The 10,031-nt window shown below is 34.1% G+C and overlaps 1 pseudogene; it reads left to right on the forward strand.

Moving 5' to 3' along the window:
- Positions 1-2,366: 2,366 nt before the first annotated feature.
- On the forward strand, positions 2,367-2,820 carry LOC114631262 (annotated as a pseudogene).
- The last annotated feature ends 7,211 nt before the right edge of the window (positions 2,821-10,031 follow it).

The raw sequence follows: 10,031 nt of genomic DNA on the forward strand, positions 1-10,031 counted from the left end.
AGAACTACATTGTTTAGTCACATAGGCCATTACAGCCCCTCCCAAAGTGCACAGAGAGAGGGTGTGACTACAGGCCTCAGGCCTTAGGGATTTACATATTAATGAAAGTCAGAGGGTGCAGCAAATTAAGCATGTCTCCCCAGATCCTACCCAGATCTTCCCCCTTTCTCCCTACCTATTTAACTTGGGACTGCCCTGAGTTTTACGGGTGTACATCCAAATCCATCCACCATCTGCCGTGACAATAAACCCTTTTGGAACCAAGGACTTCCTCGTATCATTGGGACTGCCGCTGGCCAAAGCCCCGGCCGCTGGAACCTCAGATGTTTCTCAGCGAAGAAACCCTGGGGGACATCTCCACCTGTGGCCTTTATTTTTCCTACAAGCTTCCACATCTGTATTGGCAGGGCTCAGGCTGAGCCTCTCAGAAGACATCCATATCAGGTTTCTGTCAGCAAGCATTTCTTGGCATCAGCAAAAGTGACTGGGTTTGGTGGCTGCATATGGGATAAATCCTCAGGTGGGGCAGTCTCGGGATGGCCTTTCCTACAGTATCTCCTCCACTCTTTGTCCCTCTATTTCCTTGACAGGAGCAATTCTGGGTAAAAAAATTTGAGGGAGGTGGGTGGCCCCATCCCTCAACTGGGAATCATGACCTAACTTTGCCATGTGATCTCTACAGTATCTATCTCCACTTTGTTGGATATTTCAGCTCATGTCATTTACCTGTAGGGTCCTGACCCTCTGTACATCTTCTATGTCTTCTCTAACGCTTGAAGCTGCCCATTTTTTTTCCTCTCCCCTTCCTCTCGTCCTCCCAAGTCACTCCCACACTCTACCTCCTAGTTTCACAAAAGAGTAGTACACATGTTTTTCTTACATGTTGACAGAAATAGGTAAAACCTTTGTGTAACTGTCCAAAGATGGAGTCAAATATAAATTCTTAAAATGTGACTGTTTTCCTTTTATTTAAAATATATTTTCCATACAAATAAACATCTAAAATATGTCCCATTTTTCCTTTATCGTATAAGAATTTGCTTTAAATAGTAAACAAATCCTGGACTCACAGAAAGGTCTAATCCAGAGTGTTCACCATCCATAGATGTCTTCAGAGCAATTTGTTGAGGGTAAGTTGTTGAGGTCTTGAAATATATGTTTTATTTTTAAGTAATACAAAGCAATTTCTAGATTTGGATTTAAAAGCTTTAGTGTAGCTGAATAATGAACCATATTTTCCCCCATTGGAATCTTTGATCGTGAAACACTTTTGGTTGTGAAAAGAGCCTGAAATATAGGGTAATTCTGATTACTAGAAGAAGAGTTACATTCAAGGAGGAGCAAGGCGAAGAAACTAAATTCAAGCACAGTTTAATTGGCAAAGTTTATCAAACGTGAATACATTTTAGAATCAATTGGGGGAAGTGTGAAAGCCCCAAAGCCTATCACAAGTCTTAGCCTTGTTATGTCAGAACGATAGAGTGAAGGTGAGGAGTCATAGCATTAATGATACTACATAGACAGTACTGAAAATCACGGTAACACCTGGGGTAACAAGTTTGTATATAATCTTCCAAAACTGCAAGGATTTAAATAATTTCTTTCAACAAGTGTCAATATGTTGTCACTATAATAAGTGAACAAAGTCTGAAAGGGGGAAGCAACATTTTTTTATCCTTGATTATTTTAACAAACTCATTGCAACTTTACCAAAAGTTATATTATATTCGAATCCAAAGGCTGAATTAAAAAGGCTTGAAAGTAGCTGGAGTGATAGCTCACAGTTAAAAACTACTTGCTGTTTTTGCCAAGGACCTGCATTCATTCCTCATCACCCACATATGGCTCACAATATTCCATAGCACAAGGCTCAGGGGATACGATGCCCTTCTCAGCTCTGCAGGCACCAGGCACACACATGGTGCACATACATAGACTTGAAAACATTTTCAAATCTTTTAAAATGTGTTACCATTTTTTAAAGAAATGTTTGTACCACAAAAAAATAAGACAAAGTAGCAAACAAGATTATAATTAAGGCATACTTTTCATTCCAAAATTCAGAGGTGTTCAATCAAAATTTGCAAAAAAAAAATGTAACATATAAAAAAGTCTTCTGTCTTAAAATATAAGGAACAATAAAAATAAAAATTAAATTAATAAATAAACCATTTTATTTGAATTCTTATTAAAGAATTACATAATACCTGATGTTGTTTAAGAAAGTCCTCTGCTAGTATTTAAAGACCAGATGTATGCATCTATATCCCTAAATCTATTCCTTTTGCTCCATACAGATGGAAGAATACTTAGAATTCCAATTAAATATTGAGAATGTAACTAGGCTTCTCTGAGCAGCTGCCAAGATGGCTGAAGTGGAGCAGAAGAAGAAGCAGACCTTGGGCAAGTTCACCTATCGTGGCATGGACCTCGACCAGCGGCTGGACATGTCCTATGAGCAGCTGATGCAGTTTGTACAGCGCCTGCCAGAGACAGCACCTGAACCATGGCCTGTGGTGAAAGCAGCACTTGCTGCTCAAGCACTTGACAAAGGCCAAGAAGGTGGCACCGCCCATGGAGAAGCCTGAGGTGGTGAAGACCCACCTGAGGGACATCTGAGGGACGTGATCATTCTGCCTGAGATGGGTCCGCAGCATGGTGGGCGTGTACAATGGCAAGACCTTCAACCAGGTGAAGATTAAACCAGAGATGATCGGACACTACCTGCGCGAGTTCTCCATCATCTACAAGCCCACGTAGCACGTCCAGCCTGGTATTGGCGCCACCCAGACCTCCTCCAGAGTCATCCCCCTCAAGTAGCTGAGGTCAATAAAGACTGGTGGTTTTGGTCCTTGAAAAAAAAAAAAAGAAAAGAAAAAGAAAGAGAAAGTAACTAGGCTTTCTGTGTTCAACATTAACACTAAGAATGTGACTGAAAGTGAACATTTAATTTTGGAATCAACATTAAACTTATGATTAGATTCACGTGTTGACATCATAGTTTTTCTTAAGATTTATTAGTATTTTTGCAACCTGCTTCTTATTTTTCCAGGTAATTATCTTGCCATTGGAAAAGCTAGTCAATTTCAAACATACTTAAAGGAAAACATATTAATGATGCATCAGCAGCAAGAAAAAGTATTATATAAAATATTCCAATATATGTTGCTGAAATTCAGAATCACAAACCTAAATGTTTCTTCCAAATTGGCTTCATGTTCTGCCAAAGGTTTGAATAACTTTTAGTATTATTTCCTTCTTTACTTTTAATAGTATGAAAAGGTGAGGAATTCCAGATATTAACAACATACATTAAGCTTTCCCACTGATTTCTATCACACATTTTATATTTAATATAAAATGGCATAAATGAAAGTCCTTAAACACATGAAGATACATAGTAAATGTACAACTGTGAGTCTCAGTATTCAACTTTATATTTATTTCATTTTATTGAATATTCACAAAGTATGAAAACATGTTTAACATATTTTAGAGCATATTGGTAGAACTATTCTTTATTGTAGAACATCACTGTGCCTGAGCTGGTTTTCTGTGATATCTAACCAAGTTATGAAGAACTCTCTCTTATAGTTTGTGTATAGTAACATGAAATCGAATAAATGTATACATTTTAAACGGACTTGGTTATATTGTACATAACACATGCTGTTATTTTCTAGTTTTGATGAAACAAGAAAGGGGAAAGGCTAATATGTATTCAAAATAATGCTGTATGACTTCAGTATGAAATAGTGATAGGTACAGAAATACATATGCTTACATTTACTTTACATGTTTATATTTCCCAACACTATCTTTTGAGAAAATCAATAAGCAAAATTATGCTGACATAAAAGAGAACAGCTCATGCAGAATTGTGATTTATAAAAGTTGTTCTTTAACACACAATTTCTGGGTCAAAGAATATGGAAGGTTGGCCTGGAATATCTACTGCATAAGAAGTTAGGCATGTGTTCAAGAGTGAGTACTGCCTGAAGGATGACATAAGCCAATGCAATTAAATAGTCTTTCCTCAAACAGAATTGTTCAAGCAAGCAAGGAATTAAAGACTATATGAGATCATAACTTCAAGAGTACAACCAATATCTATATATCAGCAGTGAAAGGGGTATAAATTAAACAAGGAATACAGAAAAAAAGAATTAAGTGTAATTCAGTAGAATGGTAATTAATACATTCAGATGAATAAAGAAAAAGTAAAAAATCACTATAATAAATAATAAATATATAGTAAGTATATAATAATAATTGCAGAAAATCTACTAATGATATAAAACAGATTATATAAATTTGTTAAAGATTGTCAGAGTAATATACTGTGTCTCTCAATGTTTTTACTATTGACAAAAGAAATTCAGTAATTTTAATGTAGAGAAAACCAGCATATACACTTTTAATAAAGTTATAGAGGTTAGCACCAGTACTGATGAGATGTGTATTTCAAGATACCAAGAACAACATAAAATGATAGACTAAGGAGGACACAGCATTCTCCATATAATGATTCTTCTGTTAAAAGACATGTAACTCAGATCAGCCATGTGACATCAAGCATCTTAAATGGAGATGAATTCATCATATGACATCAAAATCCTGTGATATTGACATTCCTTTTGAGGTAAGATGACAGAGAAATTGTTGCAGACTTTATGAGTCTAAAAAATAATACCTAAACCCAATGCAAGATCCTGGGTAGGATCCTGAAATTTTGAATAATAGTGAAGAAACTTTAAACTAACATTTTTATTAAATTCCTAGATTTTAAGCAGCTATTTTTCAGTTTTATTATGATTTTTATGATAATTTTGTATTTTTGTACATAATTTAATACAAACATTGCCCCTACCAATTTTACAACTTTCTTTGGGGGGGTGTTATATTTATTTATTGAGTACTTTCTTTTATAATTTTATTGGACATTTTATTTACTAATATTTCAGATGTCATCCCCTTTCTCAATTTCCCCTTCCTAGAAACCCCCTATCCCATCCCTCCTCCTCTGTTTTGCTTTTATGCCTTTTTCATTACATGCAAGTATTAAGGTCGGTTCTAGGTTGAGGAGCTAGCAATACAATAGATGCATATAGTCAAAAAACAAGCAAGGCAATAAGCAAAGTTCCATGAACACTCCAGTGATCACTGTTTCTAAGGGCTTATCAAGATGACAACAATATATCTGAGCTACCTTCCCTGTCCTAGCCCAAAGTCATTTTCTTGTCTGAAACTTACTTCCTTGTTCTAGACTAAAATTTATAGATTCCTGTCTGAAGTTACTTCTTTGTTCTAGCCTAATGTCAGATTCCAGCCTGAATCCCATTTCCTTGTAATTGGTGCATGTCAGATTCTTGCCAAGCAGCCCCAAAAGCTCTCGGCTTCTCCCCATTTCTTGTTTCATAACAAGATAGCCTGTCTTAGGTTGTTCTGACGAGAATGCTTTCCTTACTCATCAAGGCTTTGATAATACAACTTTTTTTTATAAGCATGGAATGAGTTCAAGCCTAAAAGATAAAAAATGGTGTAGATTAATATGTTATTCATAAATTTAAAGCTACACAAGCTTCACAATCTTATATTTATGAACAGGTAATGCATTGCATTAATATTATTCTAATGTTTTAACAACAACAATAACAATAATATTAATACTATAGTGATAATAAATTATGAGCTAGTAGGAAAACTGAGTGTGTTGTTTCATAACATAAGACACAATAAATTCCCAATAGTCTATGGTTTTGTGCTAGGAGAAAACATTTTAAGGTGTGGTAAAAAGGGTCATCTATTTACTTAAAGAATAATTTACTAAGTCCCAAAATAAAAGAGAAAAGCCAATACATCAACAGCTGTCAATATAATATGATTACAGATTTAAAAGCAAATTGTTAAACTATCGGTATTTTCTTATCTTTTTTAAAAATATTGTTTACATACAAAAATAGTGACAGAATATCATTAGGCAGATAGTATTATTTGATTCTGATACTTGTATTATCAGAACCTTTAAGATCTGTTTTTCACTAATGCTTTTATAATTTATAAAACTAAATAAAATTGTATGACACTGTTAAATGATTTGCTTTTTATTATCATTGCTTTTGTTCCCCTGAGAGCATGTGAATATATTTTGGTTTTACTTGCATATTTGGACAGTTGGTCTTTGAAAGATGTTTGAATGTAATTTTCAGTTGGTTTAGAGGTAAATTTCTTCATGTTAAATTAGTGATTTCTCATAATAAAAGGCTTTACATGATTATTTTAGATTCCATGCATAGAAGCAGTCCAGCAATAAACCTGTTGCATTTAATTCATTCTTTTTTCATCTATAGAGAGCTGAGTGAACACTCAGAGGAGGTGATAAATTATTCTTAGTTTCTTCATACTGAGGATAATTTATTTTCTTGAAAGTACACTACAAGAGCCAGAGAGATATTTTATCCAAAATTCAAACTGATAACCCAAGTTCGTATAGTATAGTCATACATTAAAAACTACAAAATATAGATTTCAGGATATTTTATATATAAAATAGTTCAAATGTTTTTCATGTTTAAAAACAGTCCTCTAAATTAATACAAACATAAATAAATTCTATGGATAAGAGGTCATGAATATGAGCATGAATTACAGAATACAGAAAACTTTATTCAAGTTAGTTTGAAATTAAAAAATAATTTAATAAATAAAATAGTTTAAGTATCAACAATGAAACAAAAATGCTCTGCAATTTAGAATGCAGGAGACCTGTGTAATGGACACAGACTTACTGATAGCATGGTTAGTGTTAGCAACTCTAAGTGTGACATTGATAGTAAGAACATTTTTTAAAAATACTAATTTTCAATAATTTCAAAAACATCCAAATTCTTTCATTCAAGATTTACTCATTTTGCTTCTGAGTCATATTAGCAAAATAATATTGTTTCATATTTCAACAAAAGTATCATGTTATATCATATTAACTTAATGTTTAAAAAAGATGAAAACTTTAAACTTATTGAAGAGAAGTAAATTCTGTTTTATCTCATAATACCATGTAATTATTGAAATTTGCTTCTACTGAAGACTTGTTATAAGTATAGCTGTGCTCTAATCTATAACAATGGATAAATAGTATCAGTATATCAGTGTTGAAGCACTGACCTATAAAACATTGGGATAAGATTATTGCTGAGATCCTAAAAGTTAGTGAAATCGCTTTCCTACACATTTCCTTCAAGTTTATTTGTTATGAGTAGTATAGAGAAAATAAAATTTTAGATTAACATTTATTCATCTAAGTAAAAAATTCATTGTAACTTCATGGGAATTTGTTCGAGTAGGTGTCGGCAGTCCTAACAAAAAAACAGAGACTGGACAATTTAATTGCTCATTCATGTATGAGGTCAGGATATTTATCTGTTTGATTTCCTTTGTCCCATCTGTATGTGTTTGTCTCTCACACAGCTGTCCCCAGGCACATCATAGACCATACTTATGAGGGCCACTAAAATCCTGTTCACATTCCAGGCATCTTGAGGTTTGAAACTTCACTGATGTTTATTTTTTCTAAAATCTAATTGCCAAGTCACAATTGTCTTTAAAAATAAAATTAGAGCAGCAAAATTAGACCTACATTTTATAATGAAGCATGGACTAGTACTGCTAAGAACATGAAATGTTCTTTCAAAACTTTTATACTATGAAATATTTTGGTAAATATTGATAAGATTAGTACAAATACATTGTATAATTTTCAATTAAACAATACAGAGTGGAGTGCATTAACATTTTTCTGCTTTAGTAGCACTCTTGTAAAAAAATTTTTAAAAAATTGAAAACTAATATTACTTTATATGATGGGAGGATATTATTTCCTTAATACATTAAATATTTTCTTCCCTTGAACATTTGAGATTATTCATAGAAATGAGCATGTAACTGATGACCCAAGCTTTACTGTTTTCTATTATTCTTTCTTGACCAGTTTTGAAATAAAAACCTTTGATTTAATATTTTCTAATTTTTAAAATACATATCACTAATATTCAGGCAGAAAACATTTAAGTTGGAAGCTTAATGCAGGTAATGAAGGAAGAATCTGTCATGAAATGAAGAATAAGTTTACCATACATTTGCTCTCCATTCTTTCTTTATTAAACAGTAGTGGTACAATTCCAGTTTGTGGTCCAGTTGTCCAGTAGATAGAGACGGATGGAATCTGTTCTTGTGGGAAGATGAGCATAACACTGAATACAAACATATTGGAACAGAAATGTGCACATGACCCTTTAATCCCACCAAGTGTGAGGCTGAACTACCCTGAGGAGAAAAGGTGTGAATAAGTTTGTTGTTATAAAGGGACTATGGCAGATGACATATAATAGGAACAGAGGAGTTATGGGTCTTAGAGTATTCTCAGTGAGCCACTCTTACTTATTAATAAAGTTTGAAATGTGACAATATGCCCCTATCAAAATCCCCAGTATGAGGTATGAGGAATCTTTTTAAAAATGTTTGGTCAGGGTAGTCCAAGTGACTCCCAAAACCATAGACACCATAGATGTAGCTGTGGGCTGCCACTCAGTTTAATAAAAGCACCTATTGCAAAGGACACTGCACACTTAGGACATAAGAATGAGATGATTTAACCTGGATCTAACCTGCACATTTTTTCCCCTGGGATCTAACTTCTATGGCATCAGGAAATGCTATGCAAGTTACCGAGGGTGAAAAGCAATGTATAGTCCTATCTATCTGAAATATGAGCCACAATAGTAATCAGCATGATATGATATCTGGAAGGGTGAAGTAAGTGGTTCTTAAATGTTGGTTTTAATCAACAACTCTCTAATTGATACTAAGGCCCACTCAACATGAGGGAAATCATGCTCAAACTGGTAACTTTGACCACTCCCTGAGACTAATGAAGGAACAGGCCTAAAACAGAGATCTATTCTTGCTACTTTGTTAGACTAGAATAACTGGTTACTATACTCTAAATCATGTCACTATAGCCAGAGATAAGTTTACCTATCACCCCTCATCAAAGGAGCCTCTCTTTCCAGCAAATGCCACCTATCACAATAGATTAATTGTACACACAATGAGTAGATCAATCTATCATAGGGTTCCCAGACCCAATAGATAAATGCATATACTTACTTTACAGTGCCTGTTCATAGTACACCATGGAAGATTGGATTGAAAGATTGTATGAGCCAGATTACCAGGAAGACTGCTGTAAAACAGTCTTTCCTGGAAATGTTTCCATAGACAAGATCATAACAACGGTAATATCTATAGGCATGCTAATGCGCAAGTTGGGAAATTTCATGGAATCTCACCCATAAAGAACTACAGGCAACTAATGACTGCTGGGAGCAGAGAGAATTAGCCTTTCTCAGAATGAGTCTTCTTATTGGCTGTCCAATACGAATACATATACAGACCATATATATTATTTGGGATACAAACATACACACACACACACACCAACACACACACACACACACACACACATATGACATATACAAATATGTGTGTGCATGTTTGTATATATATGTATACACACATATATGAAATAAATCAACAGGTTGTTCTTATAGATTGTGATTTATTTGAAAAAACAATTTATCATTTTGATGATTGGGAAGACATCACAGAGGATAGAAAGATGATGTATGTGAGGGGCTAGAGGGAGAAAAAGGAGAGGTGAAAGTTACATAGTTCTATTTTAATTAAAATGAAAAGGAAATCACAATAAAAACTAATATGTATTTAAACATTGCCTTGAGTGTGAATGTTGGGAAGTATTGATGAACAGTACATGACTGTGTCAGTAGAGGTCACAAATTCTGCTTTCTTCTCACAATAAGATGCTTGCCTCTGCTTCTTGCTCCATGTAAATTGACACACAAGTATAGTCAGGATTCATAACAGGCCAGAAGAAGTAGCAGTTATATCTAGGTAGGACAAATATCTACTTGGTTGAGAACCCATTAGAAAGGGTAACAAGTGACTTATATTTC

Source organism: Grammomys surdaster, unplaced genomic scaffold (assembly GCF_004785775.1).
Source record: "Grammomys surdaster isolate TR1022 unplaced genomic scaffold, NIH_TR_1.0 97, whole genome shotgun sequence".
Taxonomy (NCBI): domain Eukaryota; kingdom Metazoa; phylum Chordata; class Mammalia; order Rodentia; family Muridae; genus Grammomys; species Grammomys surdaster.